The 23,292-nt window shown below is 39.1% G+C and overlaps 1 long non-coding RNA gene across 1 annotated transcript; it reads left to right on the plus strand.

The window, feature by feature from the left end:
- Positions 1 to 790: 790 nt before the first annotated feature.
- LOC121728647 lies at positions 791 to 21,194 on the plus strand. The gene is made up of 3 exons (XR_006035850.1): positions 791 to 960; positions 9,649 to 9,654; positions 21,182 to 21,194. It is a non-coding gene; the product is annotated as an uncharacterized LOC121728647 (long non-coding RNA).
- Positions 21,195 to 23,292: the final 2,098 nt, after the last annotated feature.

The following is a 23,292-nucleotide window of genomic DNA, read 5'->3' on the forward strand; positions in this document are numbered from 1 at the left end:
ATAAATTAGTCAAAAATGCAAAAATAAAAAATTACTCGAGCGCGTCAGATTTTCGGAAGGGGTGTTAAGTAGACTCCCTTTAAAAAAAACTGACGATTTCGGCGTGACGATAAGTTACGATGAATGATTGAAAATGGAAAAAAAAAGTTTTTTTTTAAATACTCGAGCGCGTCAGATTTTCATAGGGGAGTTTTATCTCGGTATCCTGAAAGCATATTTTCTTAATCTGACAAAAATGTTGGTGGGTTCTCTTAATCTGACCGGAAAGGTTTTTTGGTTTCTTTTTTTCCTTTCTTTCTCCTTGATAAAACGGGGACTGACAATAAAGCGATAGATACAACTAACGTAAATGTAGATGAAATGTAGTATGAATTGTATTATTTATTGTATAAAAAAATGAAATGATATAAAAATTGTATTATCTCAGTCTGTATTACATGTTTATGGCAAATTCCTCATTTCTGCTTCAATTCTTCACTTCGTTTTGCTTACGGTACGTCCAAAAAACAATTTGAGAATCAACAGGCTATTGAATAATATACATACATGAAACTGTACATGTTAATAATTCTTTTGTATACAGATACGCGTAGCTTTTTCCGAGTCCACGAAAATTGTCGAGAAGCTTTAGAAAAAAAATTTGAGATATAACAAAAGTCACATAATTTAATCATCGTTATTTCATATCAATTTTTTTAACACCCTCAGTTTTCGAGATATATACTCAAAAAACCTCCCGGTTTTGAGTTTTTATGATGCTTCAAGTCAAAAAGTTAAATTTGGACAAAAATGTAAAGAGGCCTTTTTTGTGTAAAATAAAATTACCTTTTTTGTTTATTTAAACTTTTTTTTTGTAAAATGTATCGTTCGCGACTTATATGCCGCAACGCGTTTTTCGGAAGACGAAATGGCTCATCCACACTTCCGGTCATGAGGAAACCGGCAGATTTTGTATTTTTAGTAAGTTTTAGATTATATTCTTCAAAATAAAGAATAAAAAAGTCGCGCTCGAGAATGCCGGATTAACGTTTTTTTTACAAGTTTGCGACTCTATAACTCGCCGGCGGCGTCAAGGACTTATCGTCAGATTAGTTAAATTTAGTCTTAAAAGACTAAAATCAACCCCCAATATCTTAATCTGACGCGCTCGAGTATTTCAGACTATCGATTTGTTTTTACTAATCTGATCGTCTATCCTTGGCGCGCGTCACTACATATAGAGCTAAATACTTTACAAGGTTGTTCTATTAGGTCCAAGGTATCTCTCATATCTTAAACTGCCGCGCTCGAGTATTACCGAAAATTCCCCTATTCGCCTCCCTAACTATGCGTCAGTGACATGGGACGCGGTACGCAATACGGGAGCGTCTGCAACGCGAAACTGGGCGTGCAAACCTGCGCGACTACGGCAGACTCCGGCGCGAACCGTCAAACTTCATTTGTTAATGAACAGTCACTGAAGACGCGCGACTTTATCTGGTGTATGCTAAACTGTAATTGTGGTAATGACATCCTTATACTTAACATGAGGTTCCGATGCGTCGGACGGACGGACATGAGGGTTGCGAGGTGCTAAGCTTGCTTTTGATATGGAAGGTGCAGAGGAATAAAACACGTCCGCAAATAATCTGTGTCCACAGTGCTCAAGTTGAATTAATTTAGGCGCCTACCACACGTGCATGCATGACTACAAATTTGCTTGCGCATGCCGGATAGAACACTGAACATTGTGCATGTATTTGGTAAAACAGTAGTACGCGCAAGCCCCAAAGTTTCGCTTGATGGTTTTTAAACTTGCTTGAAATTCAGGCATGCGCAAGCCTTCGTGTAGAAACTTGTCTGAGCGTGTGGTTGGAAGTTCAGTGTTCAAGCCGCTCTTTATCAGTCAAATGGTGTTAAAATGCGCGCACGCTGCTATAAAATGGCAGATTTACGAACATAATATAATCGTCAGTTTGCAACTGAATTCATTAAATTATAAAAATCTCTGCTCGCTCCGTGAAAGATCAAATTGAAAGATTATTCTGACAGGAATAAAAAAATACACATATGAAAAAATATTTTATTTATGCATTATCAATTTTGTCACTAGCAAACACTGGAAAAATAAAAGCAGAAGAAATAGTTCTTCATTGAGAAACATTGTTTATACGCCGACGATCTCGGCAAGAATGTGGCTTGCGCAATGCGCATGCATGTGGTAGATAAGTCAGTCTTACGTATCAAAACCATAAACCTATAATGCTAAAGACCAACAAAGAGTGCGAGAGAGAAGAAAATCCTTTATGGAATTATAACAAGATGAAAAGCGAGAGGCAGTCTAATAAAAATTGTAACCACTTTTATTTGACCGGTCGTCAAAAGTCGTCAGTCGTTTTTATGCCCTTTCGGTATTTCCAATATATTGTTTAACTAGCTTTTGCCCGCGGCTTCGCTCGCGTAAAATTCGAAAATCGTGTACAATACGAATATTCTTGCAAATCTCCTTTAGAAACATGATGTTTTTCCAAGACCAAAAGTAGCCTATGTTACTCTCTATCCTTTTAACTAAGTCGATGCCAAAAATCAAGTCAATTGGTTGCTTCGTTAGGCTGCGAAGAAAGGACAAACAAACAAACAGACAAATACACTTTCGCATTTGTAATATTAGTATGGATAGCTGTTTCCCGCGACTTCGTAGGCGTTACCATAGTATAATAACGGAAATGGATAATTCTCTCCTTTTTATGCTCCCTTACTCAAATGGTAAAAAATGGAACCCGAGTACAAAGATATAATATCAGCCTGTCCGGTTGTCCATATCCAGGCAAAGCCTCCCTCATATTAATCAAATGACACTCGAAATCTGTATGTTTCACATGTTTCACTATTAATTAATAACTTAGTTTGTTCCTAAGGAATAAGAATTAAAACTCAACACTAACGACGCACTAACATGTTTTTGCTTGGCAACATTACCAGGAGGGGGGGGGGGGTATGGGGGGGCGCAGCCCCCCCAAGTACCGGCCGGGGGCAAAGCCTCCCGCATGTTAATCAAACGACACTCAAAATCTGTATATTTTTGGTTAGATTCAATTCACTTTTAATAAATAACTTTGTTTGATCCTAAAGGAGAATTAAAACTCAACACTAACGACGCAACATGTTTTTGCTTGGCATCATTACCAGGTGGTGGGATTGGGGTGTGATGTTAAGTTTGAATAAGGCATATATATCTGCAAAAACCGTATTCAAATCGGATCAGTAGTTTTGTGTTAAAGAAAAAAGTTTTATACAAAATCTTGCCCCCTCTTTTGTCCCCTTAGAGGGGTGAGGGGAAAAATTTTATACACCAGATATTAAATTGGAAAATACAGTTTATAATAATGTAAGTTTATTCAAGAAAAAAGTTTGATACAAAATCTGCCCCCTCTTTGGTCCGTTTGAGGGGTGGGGGGGAAAAATTTTATAGACCAGATATGAAGTTGGAAGAACACAAATATATCTGCGACAACCATATTCAAATCGGATCAGTAGTTTTCATGTTAAAAAAAAAGTTTGATACAATATCTGACCCCCTCTTCGGCCCCCTTAAAGGGGTGGGGGAAAAATTTTATACACCAGATGTTAAATTGGAAAATACAGTTTATAATAATGTAAGTTTATTCAAGAAAAAAAATTTATACAAAATCTGCCCCCTCTTTGGTCCGTTTGAGGGGTGGGGGGGAAAAATTTATACACCAGATGTTAAGTTGGAAGAAGATAAATATATCTGCGAAAACCGTATTCAAATCGGATCAGTAGTTTTCGTGTTAAAGAAAAAAGTTTGGTACAAAATCTTACCCCCTCTTTTGACCACTTAGAGAGGTGGGGGGAAAATTTTTTGTACACCAGATGTTAAGTTGGAAGAAGACAAATTTATCTGCGAAAACCGCATTCAAATCGGATCAGTAGTTTTCGTGTGATGCTGGAACAAACATACAGACAGACAGACAGACAAAAAACTAACCACAGTTTTGGCTTCTATAGCGATGTAGTAACAGCCCCCGCTTATTATTTTTTGGATTCTTTAATGTACAGAATTGTCATTTCTACAGTTTTATTATATGTATAGATTTGTTTGTTATTTTTAATAAATATTATTATATTTAAAAATGATGACTTGTGCTGTAAGTGTTAGCAGTGTAAATCATAAGAATAATCCTGAAAAATATACATTTCACAGGTAATTAATCTTCATGTCCTAATTGCTATGATGTTTTTATTTTTGCTATATTCTGTCTTTAGTTCTCTATTTCAAATAAAATATTGTGAATCCTTCCTTTTACTTTCATATTTTGCGTAACTAAAGGTACTATTGTTCTTATATTACATAAATTTTGAAGAAAAAATTTTCATCAAAATTTTTTACATATACGCTAGTGCTTGAATCAAATTTATCGATATGCTTATCGATATTTTACATTAACATAAAACTAAAATAAAAATCATTTACCTTTATATTTATCAACTTAAGCCCGGCCGCACATTATCCGAAATTTCTGATCAGCAAAATTCGGACGCCCGGCGGAACGCACTCTGTTCATACATTTTGTTGTAGACCCATCATACTAAAAGAATTTCTGACGTGTCAAAATGTATGAGCGGGGCGGGGCGTCCGAATTTTTATTATTTATTTATTTAATAGCTTATATAATATAACTACTATAATATAGAGTAACTCTAAAACTAGAGGAAGGTTTATCTATACTTCTATACTAATATTATAAATGCGAAAGTATCTCTGTCTGTCTGTCTGTCTGTCTGTCTGTCTCGCTTTCACGCCAAAACTACCGAACCGATTGTAATGAAATTTTGTATACAGATAGTCTATAGCCTGAGAAAGGACATAGGCTACTTTTTTTACTGGAAAAAAGGGTTGTAAGGGGGTGAAAATACAAAAATTTGTTCAAATTAATTTAGTTCCAAAAATGCATAATAGATGGCGCCGTGCGTCTCTTACATCGCGCTAACGCTTGCCCAACATCTTTCTATAAGAGGTGGTATCATCATCAATCCGTTATTCCCCAAAATCCGGAAAAACGTCGCCCACAGGGGGGCTTTCTAATAACACAAGACTGTCAAACAGCAGTCTCCTTTCCGATGAAGCTAACACGGCCCTCTCACAGAGGGCCATTAGCATAGATCCACTCGTAAAAAAAAAAAAATAAGTTCAAGTTGCGATTTTTTTCGATTGTTATTTCTTTTTTACGTTATTTAATAAGTCAGTACTTTATATTATATAGTGATACAGTGACGTAGTGATATAAGTACAGTTAAAAAAATGAAATAGTATGTGCACACTGCACAGCTGTTTTGATTTAAGGGGTACCAGGTTTTTTTTATAAAAGCTTTTGACACCAATTTTGTTGACATCGCGCGCTATAAACTGAAGTCCACGCGGACGAAGTCGCGGGCAACAGCTAGTATTTATATATCATAATCATTTGTTTTACAGATTCCCTCAAGATCCTCTAATAAGAGGAAAATGGCTGAAATTAATTGGGCGTGTTGGTTGGAATCCCAATTATTTTTTAAAGAAAAAGTAGAATAAATACTATTTTGGTTAAAGGAGCTATCCCAACTTTATTTGTGCCAGTAAGTTTGACATACTGTTGCACTTGTTACTGAAGCAATTATTAAAAATAAGCAATTATAAGCAATTATTGCTTTTTGGTTCATTTAAGATTATACTTAAATGAACTAAAAAGTATTAAATAATCCTTATTCTGTACTCAATCTTCATAATTTTGAAGTCGGTACCAGCCCTAAGTATATAAGTTGCAGTTATACCTATTCTGTCAGAGAACTGCCGATTAGGTTAGCTGGTACCGATTGCAAAAATAATGAAGATTGAGAACAGAATTAATACTGAGTACAGAATAAGAATTATTTAATACTTTTTATTTCATTTAAGTATAATATTACTATTGTCATTACCTTGGAAGTCGGTTTTAATTTTTTTAAACAAAAAATTAAAACCGACTTCCAAGGTAATACTAACTACTCTTTTTAGCTGTCCTTAACGTTTTCTATACTTACAGTTGGTGTTAAAAAAAATAAAAATCAAAATTGCTTTATTTCTGAACAAATCTTAAATAAAATATATTTTCAGAATACATGGTGCCTACCACCGGTTCGGGAACTAAGCCGACGAGAAGAACCAGCGTAAGAAATTCGCACGGGGCCCACTTTTTACCAAAAAAAAGTGAGAAAAAAAAAATCTTTTAAAATAAACTTTACAATGCTGTAACTAAAAATTATATAATGTAAACATAGATAGACACATAATAATTGTAAGTCATGTAGAAGTAGCCTTGCAAGCAGTCATTCAGCATTCTACTCCCAAGATGTTCCATCGTTTATGAAATCATTGACCTTTTTTAAATTTATTAATCGAAAGATTTTGAACGTTTTCTGGGACCATATCTTCCCATTTGAATATCAAGGAGTCACCTCGATTTCTCATGGTTTCCATCACCAGACCACCACTTTTGTGAACATGATACCTACTCGGAACAATACAATGTACAACAAAAGAAAAATTTTGATAATCGGTTCATAAACGGCGGAGTAATCGTTGAAAATACTGTTACGTGCTAGGGTTCGAGGATTTGGAGAGAAAGACCTGGTGACTCTCTTGAAGACTTTATTAACACTGCACTAAACACTAGGTCACAACACTTAGCACTAAGTCCAAACACAAATCACTGGGTCCAATCACTAAGCACTATCACTGTCCTAGGTCGTAGCCAAGTCGCAGGTTTCACTGGTTCACTCACTATTGATCACTTGTTGTCACTCGGAAATCGCTCAGATTGAACTAACTTGCCGGGCCTGCCAGCGGCTCTTTTTATATGGCGAGACGAATTCCAGAAATTTCCCGATTCACGTAAACAAGTAAACAACCGTGGGAAATTTCTAGGCGGCTCGGGCATGTACCACAATAAAACTGCCGTCCTTGCGATAAGTGCAGTAAGTTGAATTTAATTTAGACCTTATGGACTCAGTCATAAGGTCTAAATTCAAACACGCTAACAAATAAAGGGTAAACACGTAAACAAAAATTGGACCTTTTTAGAAGGTTCGAGTATGTACTTGCGCACTGCGTGTCCGTATACCATGTACCGTAACACTACTCCCCTCTTAGAGATGCTCGTCCCGAGCATCATTGTTACTGCCATGGTAACGCGCCAGACGGTCTATGTGTACCACTTTGAATGTCCCTCTTGGTTGCTTTTGAATCCTGTAAGTCACGTCATTCAATCGGGTAACCACTTTGTATGGGCCGTCCCACTTGGTCTGCAACTTTGGAGATTTGCCTTTTCGGCGAGTTGGGTTATGCAGCCACACCAGTGACCCTTCTTCGAAGCCGCTTGTATTCGATTTCCGGTCGTATCTGATCTTCATGTTCTCACTTGACTGTAACCCATTTTCCCGAACCATGGCGTGTATATAACGCATCTTTTCCCTTAAATCGCAGACATAATCTGGTACGGTCTTTGGTTCTTCCGGTGATCCTCCTGTCAAAAGGTCTACTGGTACTCGTAGTTCTCTACCATAATTGACATACGCCGGGGTAGCTTTTATGCTCTCATGCTCGGCGGTACGGTACGACAGAAGGAAGAGCGGTATATACTTGTCCCAGTCCTTTTGTTTGTCATCTACCAATTTCGCCAAATGCCTCTCAAGGGTTTGGTTAAATCTCTCAACCATTCCATCAGACTGTGGATGGTACGCGGTGGTCCTCGTTTTATGCATTCCCAAAATTCTGCACACTTCCTGGAAGACCTGCGATTCGAAATTCCTGCCCTGATCGGAATGGATTTCTAGAGGCACACCAAAGCGAGATATTACTTCTTCGACTAGCTTAGAAGCAACTGTTGTAGCTTCCTGGTTTGGTATGGCGAACACTTCGGGCCATTTGGTGAAGTAATCCATGACAACCATGAAATACTTGTTTCCTGATTCCGTTACAGGAAATGGCCCAGCTACGTCAACTGCTATTCGTTCCCACGGTGCGCCAACGTTATACAAGCGCAGGCTCCCACGGCTCCTTGTCTGTGGTCCCTTCACTGCAGCGCAAGTAGTGCATTTGCGGCACCAATCCTGTACATCGTCTCGACAATGCAACCAGTAAAATCGTTCTCGCACTTTCGTTAACGTCCTCTTTACTCCTAGATGACCTCCTGATACGCCATCATGCATTTCACGGAGAACATCCGGTACTCTCGTTCTTGGGACAACTATCTGAAGATGGAACTCTCTGCCGTTGGTCTTCTCCCATTTCCGGTAAAGTATTCCGTTTTGAAGAATCAGACTGTCCCATTGCGCCCAGTACGCCTTAGTGACAGCGCCAGTGGGTGCAACCTCACTCCAGATTGGCTTTACGTCATCCCGTTTCTTCCACGTGATGATGTGTCGAAGGTCGTCATCTCTTTCTTGAGCCTCTCTCATGCCATCATTCTCCCATGGACCCAAAGGACTTGTTTTCGTTAACTTTAATGTTACTTCATTAGATTCCTGCTTAACACAATGTCTGCAGTCTTTTGAACACGGCCTTCGTGAGAGTGCGTCGGCATTCCCATGCGACTTTCCGCTGCGGTGTTCCGTCTTGAAGTCATACTCCTGGAGTTGTTCTATCCATCGAGCTACTTGGCCTTCTGGGTTCTTGAATTGTAGTAGCCACTTCAAGGCTGCGTGATCAGTTCGCAGTAGAAACTGTCTGCCGATGAGATACTTGCTGAAATGTTGTAGCGTCTTTACGACAGCCAAGAGTTCTCTTCTTGTCACACAGTAGTTTCTCTCTGGCTTAGATAAAGATTTGCTGAAATATGCAATTACAACTTCTCTTTCACCCTGTTTTTGAGATAACACCCCTCCAATGGCCGTGTTGCTTGCGTCCGTGTCGACTATAAACTGACCTTCAGGTTGTGGATACCCCAGGATTGGTGTTTCACACAGATGTTTCTTTAGTTTCTGAAAAGAATCTTCGGAAGTCTCGTCCCAAATAAACTGTCGTTTATCTTCTGTCAGCCGATGTAATGGCTTGGCTATCTCTGAGAATCCCTTAACAAAACGCCTGTAGTAGGAGCATAGGCCGAGAAATGCCCGCACTTCGGTTTTGTTCTTAGGGGTTGGCCAATTTTGGACTGCTTCTAGTTTCTCTGGGTCCGTCTGAATTCCATCACTGGAGATAACATGGCCGAGATAGTTCACCTTACTCTTGAATAAACGACACTTTTTCGGATTCAACTTTAACTTGGCCCCCTCTATTTTGGCGAAAACTCGTTCTAAGTTTCGCAAATGGTCCTCGAAGTCGCGGCCAACAATGATGACGTCGTCCAAATAGACTAAGCAAGCCTCTCCAACTAAGCCTGCCAGTACACACTCCATGAGTCGCTCAAATGTGGCAGGTGCGTTGCACAATCCAAAGGGCATGACGTTAAACTGCCATAGACCTTTACCGGTGGAGAACGCTGTCTTCTCCTTGTCTTTTGGATGAATTTCCACCTGCCAGTATCCAGATTTCAGGTCCAGGGTCGAGAACCATTTCATGCCACTCAAGGTATCCAGAGTGTCGTCGATTCGAGGTAATGGATAGCTGTCCTTCTTAGTGACATCATTGAGACGTCTGTAGTCCACACAAAATCTTGTGCTGCCATCTTTCTTCTTCACTAATACAACCGGTGAGCACCACGGACTTGCAGACGGTTCAATTATCTTATTCCTTCTCATGTCCTCCAAAAGGCCTTCAACTTCTTTTTCCTTTGCAATGGGTATCCGTCTTGCTCGTTGACGAATTGGGTTCTCGCTTCCGGTATCTATCCTGTGCTGAACCATCGACGTTCTTCCAAGGTCGCCTTCCTGACTGGAGAAGATATTCGCGTGGCGTTGTAAAAACTTCTTAGCTTTCATGCCCTGCGAATAAGTCAGATTACTCTTGCAGTCATCGAGTAGCTCAGTCACTATTCCATAGTTGCTGGTGTTTGCTGCGTCTGAGCCTGTGATCGAATTACACTTTCTCATCCAGACAACTTCCTCGCACTTTCCAATGACGTCACCTTTGTTCAAGCAGATCTCGCGATCACCAAGATTCAAAACTCTGACCACAGCGTTACTGCTTCCACTAACAAGGGTTCTTGCCGTCATCAATTTTTGCGCTGATGTCTTGGTAGGTGTGTCTTCGATTAACACGCATCTGTTTGACTTCTTCTTTCCAGCTGGCGGTAGTTTCACCAGCACCCGAGCTTCCGCACGTCCAGGTATTATGACTTTCTTTACACATTCAACTTTCCCGCAGGCGCCTCCAAGGATGAAAATTTCTTCTTCGCCACACTTGAACACTCCGTCGGCGACATTAATTCTGCAGTTGTGCTTCTTCATGAAATCCAAACCCAAGATGCAATCATCCATAATCTCAGCCACGATAACGTCATGAGGGTATGAGAACTCCCCCACATTCATCGTAACTGACATTTCTCCCAGGACGGGTATTGGCTGACCGGAGGCGGTAAGAAGCCGACAGTTAATTCTCCTCTTGTGCCTCCTTGCGGCTTTTATCAAATTTGGGTTCACTATTGTTCTAGAGGCTCCTGTGTCTAGAGTCATTTTGCAATTCGTCCCGTTAATAGTCCCCTGAATCACCAGACTATTCCCGCTGCTTGCTTGGGAGACAACCGTTATTGGGGCTTCCTCCGTGTCAGCCAGCACTCGCCCCTTAGTTCTGGATTCTATTCGTTCCCCGTGATTCCGGGTAGGGGACGAAACCGCTTGCTTCTTCAACTCCTCCATTTGTTCCTCGATCCTTTTTATCCTTGCCGTTTGGGTCTTCTTCTGCGGACAGTTTAGCTGAAGATGGCCCCTCTCACCACACTTATAGCACATGGCTTCAAATCTTTTCCTCGTAGAAGACTTAACTTCCTTGACTTCTTCAGAGACCTTGTGGATCTTATGGGTCTGCCGTATGTCATGGCGCACAGCCTCGACTTCCAAAGCATGCGCTAATGCTTCCTTTAACGAGGTATGGTGACCAAGTCTTACTGCAGCCCTGACCTCCAAGTCTTTGATTCCGTCGACAAATCCTTGAACAATATTTGTGTGGACCATCTTGGTGTCGGCTCCTGGATATGCCTTCCTCACGAGTTTTTCAATTTCCAACGCCCATTGTTGAAGTCCTTCTCCTGAACGTTGGACTCTGTCACGCAGTTGGGCACGGAACACGTGCTCCAGGTGTCGCTCCCCGTATCTGGATTCCAGTGCCTCCATCAGGTCTTGGAAACCATTTCCCGTATGTGGCAGTGCCTCCAGAACCGACACAGCTTGCCCTTTGAGTGCAACAGTGAGAGCGGTCAAGCATTGCTCCTCCGTCCATCCGTTTGCGGTAGCAACAGTCTGAAATTGCCGACGATAAGCGTTCCAAGAAGTAGTACCGTCGTATGGTGGCACTTTAACTCTTGGTCCTTGTACCACTACGGAAGTCCCACTAGGCGTCGCGATTCCTGTGGTTTCCACGCGCACTTTCCACTTCTGTAATTCTGTGAGGCCGGTTTTCACATTTTCCATATCCACTCCTAACCCTGTAACTCGTTCGTCCATTACGTCTACATCTTTTCGAAGCTTAAACACCGTGTCACTGACATCCTTTATAGCTCCAAGCGCTTTTTCTTGGAGATCTTTTTGTTGCTCTTGTGATTCTCGAATCGCTCTGATTTCAGCACCGAGCTTGCGTTCTTGTGACTCTTGTAAAGCGCCGAACCTGCGGTCTTGTGCCTCCATCATTGCCCTTTGAGAATCTTTCAACGCCTGACTTTCAGCTTTTTGAGACTCCTGCAAAGCCTGAATTAATTCAATTATGCTTTCCAATTGAAGGGCCATTTGAGGGGCCGTAGAAACTACGGGCGATGCATGGTGGCTGGAGCCAGTAGGCAGGGGTTGAGCAGACGGAGCTCGGTGGGCGGAGCTAGTGGGCGTGGCCTGGTGGGCGGAGCCAGTGGGCGTGGCCATGTCCAAAGTGGGCGGAGCCTGAGGGGCGTGGCCAGTGGGCGTGTCCCGGTGGGCGGAGCCAGTGGGCGTGGCTTCAGCCAAAGTGGGCGGAGCCTGGTGGGCGTGGCCAGTGGGCGGAGCCATGTGGGCGGGGCCTGTGGGTGGGGCCTGTCCCTCAGTGGGCGGAGCTTGGTCCCCAGTGGGTGTGGCCTCCGCAACTCCTCTCTCGGAGTCAAGGGCAGCAGCTCGCTGCGCCCTTGTCCTGACACTCCCCTTGAAGTCCTCTCTCGGAGTCAATGGCATCTCCAAATCGCACTTCTGACACCAGTTGTTACGTGCTAGGGTTCGAGGATTTGGAGAGAAAGACCTGGTGACTCTCTTGAAGACTTTATTAACACTGCACTAAACACTAGGTCACAACACTTAGCACTAAGTCCAAACACAAATCACTGGGTCCAATCACTAAGCACTATCACTGTCCTAGGTCGTAGCCAAGTCGCAGGTTTCACTGGTTCACTCACTATTGATCACTTGTTGTCACTCGGAAATCGCTCAGATTGAACTAACTTGCCGGGCCTGCCAGCGGCTCTTTTTATATGGCGAGACGAATTCCAGAAATTTCCCGATTCACGTAAACAAGTAAACAACCGTGGGAAATTTCTAGGCGGCTCGGGCATGTACCACAATAAAACTGCCGTCCTTGCGATAAGTGCAGTAAGTTGAATTTAATTTAGACCTTATGGACTCAGTCATAAGGTCTAAATTCAAACACGCTAACAAATAAAGGGTAAACACGTAAACAAAAATTGGACCTTTTTAGAAGGTTCGAGTATGTACTTGCGCACCGCGTGTCCGTATACCATGTACCGTAACAATACATAAAAAATATATCCACAGCCGAACGTCTAGACTCCTCCTGTTTGGAAGTCGGTTAAAAATAATTGTAATAAAAAATATTATGATATTTTATGATATGTATTTAATTTAAGAATAAAATATTATAATATACTCTGTGTGTTGTTTATTTTCAACGTTTACTTTCAATGTAAGGGCTGATTTACCAGATAGATTTTACCTGAGTAATAAGTAAGTAACTTTATAATGTGTTATGTGTATATTATTTACCCCTATAATAACCTCATGTCATAACATATCCGACGATTGAAAAATCATTCCAAAAGAAAATGTGTATCTACTTTTCAATCGTCACCAAAATTTATGATACCTAATTTGAAATACAAATTTGTCAAAGTTGCATATTATTTATTTCTTATAGAAACTGAGGTAAAATAACTCGAACGGACTATACTATCGATAGCAAAATACTATACTATCGATAGTAAAATATACATCACTAGCACACGCACACATTAACAGATCGAAAATGGTCACGCATTTTCGGGTTGTCAGGTGGTCTATACGACAGTATATATTAAGTCTATGATCAAAACGTAAACAAATAAAAAAATCATAAACTAAGGAGTTGTAGAAAATAATATAAAAAAAGGTTTTAAAAAAGAAGTCTAGTTATGTACACTTCAAAACACGCGTCTGACAACTTGACGCGCATGTTTCGCTTTGCCGACGCGAACATCTCGCGTCGCGGTCGCGTAGGTGTGCACGGCGCGGCGCGGCGCCATAAGATTACATGGGCAGCGTCCGCCGCGCGGTAGACGCTACCGCTTCGCAGTCGCTTTGGTCGCGTAGGTGTGGCCTAAGCTTAAAGAACACATTCAGAAAAAATATTTTGTATGCTGTATGCTACGAATAATAAAAGCTAAGGAATCGTATGTAACTCCCATACTATTACCGTTTTAAATTTGGTTCCTTTTGATCTGTCATGTAACGTCAGCCTAGTACCGCTCAAGGTCACCTAAATATTGCAAATGTATTGAAATGTGTACCTAAAGGTGGCTTTCGGATCTTTGCCGCGAGCGACCGCGACCAACGAAAATTCAAACGATATGCCACTTTATGACATAGGCGATAGGTTTCATTTTACTCTACCAACTAGCTTTTACGCCGCCGCCGGCGGCAGCGTGGGTTGCCACCAAAATGTCAATAGAAAATGACACTTATATTCTATGTCACAAAGTACCGTAGCATTTTATTTTAATTTTCACCGGTGGCGGTAGCTCGCGGCAAAGATCCGAAAGCCACCTTTAGGTACACTTTTTTGACAAGTATTGTGGAGCATGTTTTTTGACGGAGGTACTTTTCCTATTAAAATTTAAAATGTATGGAGTTTGGTCCTTTCCACCACTAACGAGACCAATATAGTAAAGTTGGCTACTAAATACTGAATGATTATAACCAGATCGCAATCAAAAATATCCTGTCAGTGAAAAGTTATGGCTTGATGAAAAGTCATATTTTTTTACCATTTTGTATGAAAAATATTGTTGAGGTAATAAAAATGTAGATAGTTTGGTGCAAATGTCTACTAAATACTGAATCATTATACAGTGTGTAACAAAGATAAGTGATAGTACTTTTGGGTGTGTACGTGTTCCTTGTAGAGAGTTCACTGTGAAAGTAGCAGCGCTGAAAGACGAATTTTTTTTTTTTCACTTTTGTATGGGCAAGGGCCCGAGCGTCAAGAGTTTCCCCATCCAAAAGTGAAAAAAAAATTGGTCTTTCAGTGCTGCTACTTTCACAGTGAACTCTCTACAAGGAACACGTACACACCCTAAAGTATTTTCACTTATTTTTGTTACACTCTGTATAACTGGATCGCAACCAAAAATATCCTCTCAGTAGAAAGTTATGACGGAATGAAAAAGCTATTACAATTTTATTCCTTAAAATTGTGTTGATATGATCCAATGAATTTTAACTACTCAAACTAAGTTATGCCATGCCGCTTGGCATTCCCATAATTATTAAGTTTCCACTGAAGTAGATGAATTAAGTATAAAATAGATCAATATTTTCATTAAAAAAAAAACATTTTTCATATTATTTTGGTCATAACATTTTACTGAAAGCTTATTTTCATTGTGTCTCATATTAAAAGTTACTCTTATAATATAAGTTAATATGCCTCGTTAGTGGTGGAAATTTGAACCACTTTACTTCATTCTATAGCGAAGAGTCATTATCATTTATTTTCGATCAAGACAAGCTATACTTAGATTAATATAATATTATAATATGCATAAATTATGATCATAATTTAATTAGGTCTACAAATAAACAAAATAGTCGTGAATTACCCACAAGACATAAAAACCTACTCTAATTAAGTGTGTAATAAATCTTTGGTTTATTTATTATGCGTTTGACTCTCTCGTTTGACTCTCACTTTGACTTTTATTTCGCTATTTATCTTTGTCAGCTGTTCATTTACTTCATATTAATTTGATTTCTACACTAATTTGATCATTTAATAATTAATGCTTCGGACTGCTGAGCATTGTTAAAGCCATAGTATCTCGGGTGAATTAAAATACCTATTGAATTGATTTAAGGGGGCGACTAACCCAAAATGTACGATTTTATAATTCATTTTTATACTTGAAAATAAGTCCCGAATTGTTTCATTTTATAAAATTAGATACTACATTAATCATTATAATATTTCCAAGAATTCAATCTGAGCAAAAACACGATATCTTAACATTTTTTCAGTAGAAAAAAAATCACTAAGATGCATCTAATTAGGGTTCCGTAGCCAAATGGCAAGAAAACGGAACCCTTATTCATTCGTCATGTCTGTCTGTCTGTCTGTCCGTGCGACCTAGCGGATTCTTAAAATATTGTATATATTTATCAAGTTATTGAGAAAAAACTAATTTGGCGGTGAATCCGCGTCGTCCTTTTTCACCTGGCATATGAAAGACGGGCGTGAGTGTGAAGAGAGAAGGACGATGTTTTACTTTTTGGGTTAGTCGCCCTCTTAGTCTTAATAGCGCTGATTATAGCTTAAACGCGTTTGCGTAAAATAAATAATTTGCGACTTTTTCATCACGTTTTTTTAAATTGTTTTTCTAATTATTTATTTGTCGGATGTACTGCTAATGATAAGGGTAATCTATATTAAAATAAGGGTGAGCTGTATTATTGCAGTCTTATCAGAACCCAGTTTGTTGTTGTTACGCGAAAGAGTAACAAACGTCCTTACAAACTTATGCGTTCATAATAATTAGGACTATAGGCTGTAGCAGATTCGACACGATACTTGAATTTAATTTATTTAGGGGCGATTTCATTTCACCAAAGAAACGGAACGCATTCAGTGCACACTGAACCAGTTCTAAGCTTATAAACACGTTTTGCATTTCACCAACATAAACTAAACGCGTTCACAGCAAATTATTGCTATTTTGCTTATAAAATAACGTGAAAAGGCTCCAAAATTATAAAAACATCTAAAATTGCGTGACGTCACGTGAATTACTGATATTTACTACGTATTTAGCTCTGAGGGGTGCCATCGCCTGACGGCCATGGGTCGAGCTGCGAACATTAACAATTTATTGAGTTACTCTATTATTTCCTTCACACGAAGTGAGGCTAATGCCAAACAGCCAACGATGCCAACTAATTCATTATTCGAAGTTATCGAAGTAAACGAAATTTTTCATGTTATAAATTTTTCCATAATGATTCACTCGATAGCCCGATAGACACGTAACTCGAAGTAAAGGTTGTAACCCTCAATTTAAATATAAGTTTTTGGTTATAACTTAAAAATGTATGAGTCCTCTTTATTAATGATTCCTTTTATTTCTTATTTATATCAGCTAGTAATATAAAATTTGAAGCTTTAAATATTTATTATGTATATTTTATCTATTACATGTCCTGACTGACTGACTGACTGATTCATCATCGCTGAGCAAAAACTGTAAAAGTTACAGCCACGAAATTTGGTGAGTAGGGTTGTTTTATTAAGTAGACACCCACTAAGGAAGGAATTTTGAAAATTTTACCCCTAAGGGGGTGAAATAAGGGTTGAAAGTTTTAATGAAAGTCCGTCATTTCTTGAGTTAGAAACATGAAACTTTATTTTTGGGCTACTGATTAAAAATGAATGGATACGTATTTAAGCGTTTTTGAAATTCTACCCCCAAGGGGGTGAAATTGGGGTTGAAAGTTTGAATGAAACTCCGTTATTTCTTGAGTTAGAAAAATGAAATTTTATGTTTGGGTTACTGATTAAAAAGGATTTGATACATGTTAAAGCGTTTCTGAAAATTCTACCCCCAAGGGGGTGAAATAGGGGTTGAAAGTTTAAATGAAAGTCCGTCATTTCTTAAATTAGAAACATGAAAGTCTATTTTTGGACTGCTGATTAAAAATGAATGGATAGGTATTTAAGCGATGAAGTCGCGGGCAACAGCTAGTTTGATAATATGTATTAAGTTAAGTTACACGTAAAGTAGGTACAATAGCTTCTACTGGTAAAACTTCTTCAGTGATTTTTTAACACTTAACACAAGAAGTGAAACTTTTTATTTAAATTTCTAAACACAAACAAAAATCGGGGAAATGAGGATATTATAATAAATTAAATTAAACAGATTACCCGTGGAAATGAAACACTGGACTAGTCACTCACCGTCCGCATGAATAATGAAGGTTAAGTTTGTTCGAGAATTTAAATTTCCTTCATAATTCATGGAATTGGTACATTTTGGTTTGATTCTGATTTTTTTATATATTGTATGTAATGAGAAGTAATCAATTGCGTATGCCATTTAAAAAATTGGTTTGCAAGAAATAACCGTAAATAAATCATTTTGTCAGCATACAAAGATTTTGTTAGCAATAATTAAAATCAGGCTGCAATCCGTGTTCTGTAAATAATCATGACAATGGTCAGCAATTTTAAACACCTGATTTATATTTGCTGAACACAAGTTGCTGCCAACTATCAATTTTAGCTTACCAATTACATATTTCTGCTCACAAATATACCAATACTTTGTAACACCCGTGTAATGAGGTGGTAATGACAAATATAATTTATCCACCTCGAAATCCTTCCGGAACATTGTAAAGTTCACGAGAAACCATTAAATTTTTGGTCAATTTTCAGTTTTTGCTATTTTTTACCACCAATGACCTGTTTAATGGTAGAAGTCACTAGAAATTATTTTAAAGTAGACTAAATTTATAACAAAATGGGAATAGCTGGGTCTCGATAAACTGAATAGTTTCAAAGATACAGCTGTTCAAATGTTTGACTTTGCAATATCTAAAAAAAAATCGTTTATACGTGGGAGAGCCATGCTTCGGCACGAATGGGCCGGCTCGACCGGAGAAATACCACGCTCTCACCGAAAACCGGCGTGAAACAGCGCTGCGCTGTGTTTCGCCGAGTGCGTGAGTTTACCGGAGGCCCAATCCCCTACCCTATTCCCTTCCCTATCCTCCCCTATTCCCTTCCCTACCCTCCCCTATTCCCTTCCCTTCCCATCCCTACCCTCCCCCATTACCCTATTCCCTCTTAAAAGGCCGGCAACGCACCTGCAGCTCTTCTGATGCTGCGAGTGTCCATGGGCGACGGAAGTTGCTTTCCATCAGGTGACTCGTTTGCTCGTTTGCCACCTTATTTCATAAAAAAAAAAAATTCACTACGTCGTATGTAGAAGACATGGAAATGGCTGTGGTTAATATCAGCTGGTCAGCATCCGCCTATGCTTGTAGTGTAAGAATATTATTCTTCTCCAGCTGCACCTTCAGCGTGTAGATGAATCTAACCTTGATCCTGTCATTCAATAGGAACTTATCCTGAGCACCTGGAGCAGTGGTTGTCTCTTCAAAGATAACAGGGAGGACTTTGCTCCAACTCTACGGAGACGTTCAGACCTTTTGATGTTTTTTTCTGAAGCGTCATAATATGGATACCCGTCGAAAACCACGATTATATAGGAGCCGTAATGACTTTTCAAGTATTGGACATACCTGGCACCAATTTCTCTAAAAGACACATTCCAAAGCCACATAACTTTGTGCAGCAGATGTCCACTATAATAAAACTATTTATATTCATAGGATATTTACATGAGAAGTATTGGTCAGATTAGTGTGAAAGCCCGAAAAAAATTAAAATGGCTGCCATTTTACAATAGTGAGAGAGAGAAAAAATTTGAGAGCCAATTTCTTGATGAAATATGCCTTAAAGGATCGGTGTCGCGACACATTGAATATGGCGCGTTTTCGACCGGAGCCACCGGTTAACCTGAAGTGATACTGTGACCGCGCGCTCTCCGCCCTCTTTATCGGAAACGGTTCACCGTATGAAAAACATTTTTGAACAAAAGTTATAGAGAATTTTGTATTCTACATTTGGTAATAAATACAAAAGCAAAAAACCCATAGGAAATTAATTTTTACAAAAAAAGTGCAAAAAAACGATTTTCGTGACCTTTTGACCTTGAAATTTAATACTTAGTTGCGCACACCCTACCATATTATGTAGGTTTTGAGACAACATTTAGGGTGTCAATATACAAGTATTTGCAGACTTACATCTGGATATCTCGAATTCCGAGGTGAACTTACTATACTGATTGGACTACTAATAAAATAATTGATCGTAGTTAAATTTGAATTTTGAATAAATTTATACGTGATACGATTCTGGTTTGTGGGTCGAAATTTTGGTTCATATCAAAACTAGAATTTAGTTGAATATTCCATCATGCGCGGTCCGAAGGAGGGGGTCACAGGGGACATGACCCCCCAAAATGTAAGGTTAAATTGAAAAATCTTAAAATCTTGCCAAATTATAAAAGGAAATTTCTAGCTATCCCCTAATCACCACTGCATCCGACCTTAGACAGCTGTCAACCCAGAACCGTCCGAGGGCGCATAAAAAAATATATTTATAAGTGTGCCTGTATTCTATCTATCTCAAAATATCTCCAAAAGAGTGAATATTGAAAGAAGATTTTGGAAACCCTTTTCTTCATATTATAAATACTAGCGACCCGCCCCGACTTCGCACGGGTATAAAATATATTATAGCCTATGTCACTCACTGAAGAAATGATTAAAATCGATTCAGTAGTTTCTAGGGTTTCGTACCCAAAGGGTAAAAACGGGACCCTATTACTGAGACTTCCAAGTCTGTCCGTCTGTCTGTCTGTCTCCAGGCTGTAGCTCAAGAACCGCTATTGCTAGACTTCTGATTTTTTTACAGATTGTGTATATCTCTTGCCGCTATAACAACAAATACTAAAATCAAAATAATATTAATATTTAAGGGGGGCTCCCATACAACAAACGTGATTTTTTTGGCCTTTTTTGATATCGATATCAATAATGGCAACAGGTTGGCCATTTAAATTTTCACTGCTTTCACATGAACACAAAAATATATTTTGTGTGTATTATACAAAATGTTGTAATTGCAAGCTAATTTCTATAATATGCGTGATCGCTAAGCGGCGTATTACATAAGCCTACATAATTTTATATTGGATATCTTATCTAGGTATTAATGCTATCATGCACCTTTCGGCTTTTCGGCCTTAATTGTGAAATTAATACGATAAGAACAAGCGTGTGAAGTTAGTACTCTAAGTTATTAGTTATTACTCTTACTAGAGATCGCCCAATGGTCGAAATTCGACCTTAGTTTCAACGACATTAGGACTACTACCTATATTTTGTAAAAAAAATATTGACTTTATCTTATTTTTTCAACTCTTGTCTCCGGGACTCAGCCGATCTCAAACTGGCCGTGTAAGCATTGTCTAATAGCAGAGCACGAGAGTAGACAGAATTATAGAGTATATGCCGACTTAGAACTGATGTTGAAATTATTATATATGACGTATTATGACAAAAATCGTCGCTAGGGTTGTTAACTTGTTACCTACGAATTTAAAACTATGACATATTCGCTGGACGTGTTCCTCTTTGGTCGTATTGTTGTTTGTGTTTTGGCACATGCGATTAAAATTGTCAGAATCCAAATTTGAAATCTTTATTTTAAATATTTAAAAATAAATTATACCAGCCAGCGCGAGGCACATTACGTTCATAATCCTAGTGAAACCCGACGAATTTGACAGATATTGAAACCTGTCCGTTTCTTTGCAGTCGAACTACTGGTAGTTATGTCTATTGTGCTAATAGTATCTAAGATTCAATAAAAAAAAATTATAATCCATTTTCAATTTGTCACCTTGTTGTCAACAGACTTCAACCAAAAATAAAAGAGTATAATTCGTATGTACAGGCTTGTCACTCAAAAATCTGTCATTTCTCATGTGTGTGTGTTGTAGTGCGTGTAATGTTTTATGTGTTAATTTTTTTTTATGAAAAAGCATAATTTCAAAATAATATTAGCTCGATGCACTCCTTCACCATATAAACTATAACTGTGCAAAATTTCATTCACCTACGTTTCCCCATTTTTCGTCAAAATGGGATACATCATACAAAGTTTTTGGCTCACGTATTAATATTATGTAGATTACTCTTTACTACGTAAAACGCTACGTTGGTCTAATATTATATTAATTAATTAATTAATTATTTATTAACACCCTTATAATATAAACCTAATGAAAAGATTTTTTTATGAAATAAGGGGGCAAACGAGCAAACGGGTCACCTGATGGAAAGCAACTTTCGTCGCCCATGGACACTCGCAGCATCAGAAGAGCTGCAGGTGCGTTGCCGGCCTTTTAGAGGGAATAGGGTAGTAGGGTAGGGATGGGAAGGGAAGGGAATAGGAGAGGGTAGGGAAGAAAATAGCGTAGGGGATTGGGCCTCCGCTAAACTCACTCACTTGGCGAAACACAGCGCAAGCACTGTTTCACGCCGGTTTTCTGTGAGAACGTGGTATTTCTCCGGTCAAGCCGGCCCATTCGTGCCGCAGCTTGGCTCTCCCACGTATATCCAAAAGACTAATAAAAAGATTTCCTCGTCGAATAACTGTGCAAGGCTTGTTTGAGTGTCGTACATTGGAAACTACAGAGGAATTTGAATAAAATAAAATAAATAATAATAATTAGAACACAGTATATTCATAAAAACCCTATGCGTTGTAATTTGTAAGTACAGTGAAGCGAAACCACATTCTTGTTTGTTGGGCTGCTATAACCAATCTATTAATCCAAGTCACCAATGAGTTGTAGAAGTTATAAATAACAGACCACTTCCTGATAAGTGCCGGATATGTTATCCACCACTTAGGGGGCGTCCGCAAATTACGTGTGGTGTATTTTTGAATTTTTCGCCTATCCGGCACTTTAACAGGAAGTGGTGAAACAGGCACTAAGACGGTCCGCATAGAAAGTTAATCTATAAAACTCAAAGGTGATTGACTGACATGGTGATCTATAATTAACGCACAGCCCAAATCACTGGACGGATCGGGCTGAAATTTTGTATGCAGGTAGATGTTATGATGAAGGCATCCGCAAAGAAAGGATTTTGATAAATGCCCACCCCAAGGGGTTAAAATAGGGGATGAAAGTTTGTATATAATAATACTTCTTAACGCGAGCGAAGCCGCGGGCAAAAGCTCGTAAAATATACTTACGAGGCAAAAATCAATGCAACCTTCACGTTTTCACCTCCGTATTCAAAGAGCTCATGGCGGACAGCTTAGCACATTGTTAATATTATATTTTTATTAATAGTAATTGAGGCTTATCCCACGTACGAAAAAAGAAAATAATATTTATGTACGGTTGAATTGAAAAACCACCACTTTTTTAATTTATATTAATTCAGTTAATATTAGTTATTATTAACTGAATTATATTTTAGCATAAAATATTTAGCATAATCTATTTGACCGAGCTTTGCTCAGTATACGATAAAACACGAATAAAATGAAATTTTATAAAAATGATTCCTAGCCAGATCGATTTATTGCCCCCGAAACCCCCTATACATATACTTACTAAATTTCATGAAAATCGTTGGAGCCGATTCCGAGATTCTAATTATATTTCGTGGGAGAGCCATGCTTCGGCACGAATTGGCCGGCGCGACCGGAGAAATACAACGGGCTCACAGAAAACCGGCGTGAAACAGCGCTTGCGCTGTATTTCGCCGAGTGAGTGAGTTTACCGGAGGCCCAATTCCCTACCCTTTTCCCTTCCCTACCCTCTCCTATTCCTTCCCTACCCTCCCCTATTCCCTTCCCTACCCTCCCCTATTACCCTATTCCCTCTTAAAAGGCCGGCAACGCACCTGCAGCTCTTCTGATGCTGCGAGTGTCCATGGGCGACGGAAGTTGCTTTCCATCAGGTGACCCGTTAGCTCGTTTGCCATCTTATTTCATAAAAAAATATACAAGAATTGCTCGTTTAAAGA

The sequence above is a fragment of the Aricia agestis genome, chromosome 1, assembly GCF_905147365.1.
Source record: "Aricia agestis chromosome 1, ilAriAges1.1, whole genome shotgun sequence".
NCBI lineage: Eukaryota > Metazoa > Arthropoda > Insecta > Lepidoptera > Lycaenidae > Aricia > Aricia agestis.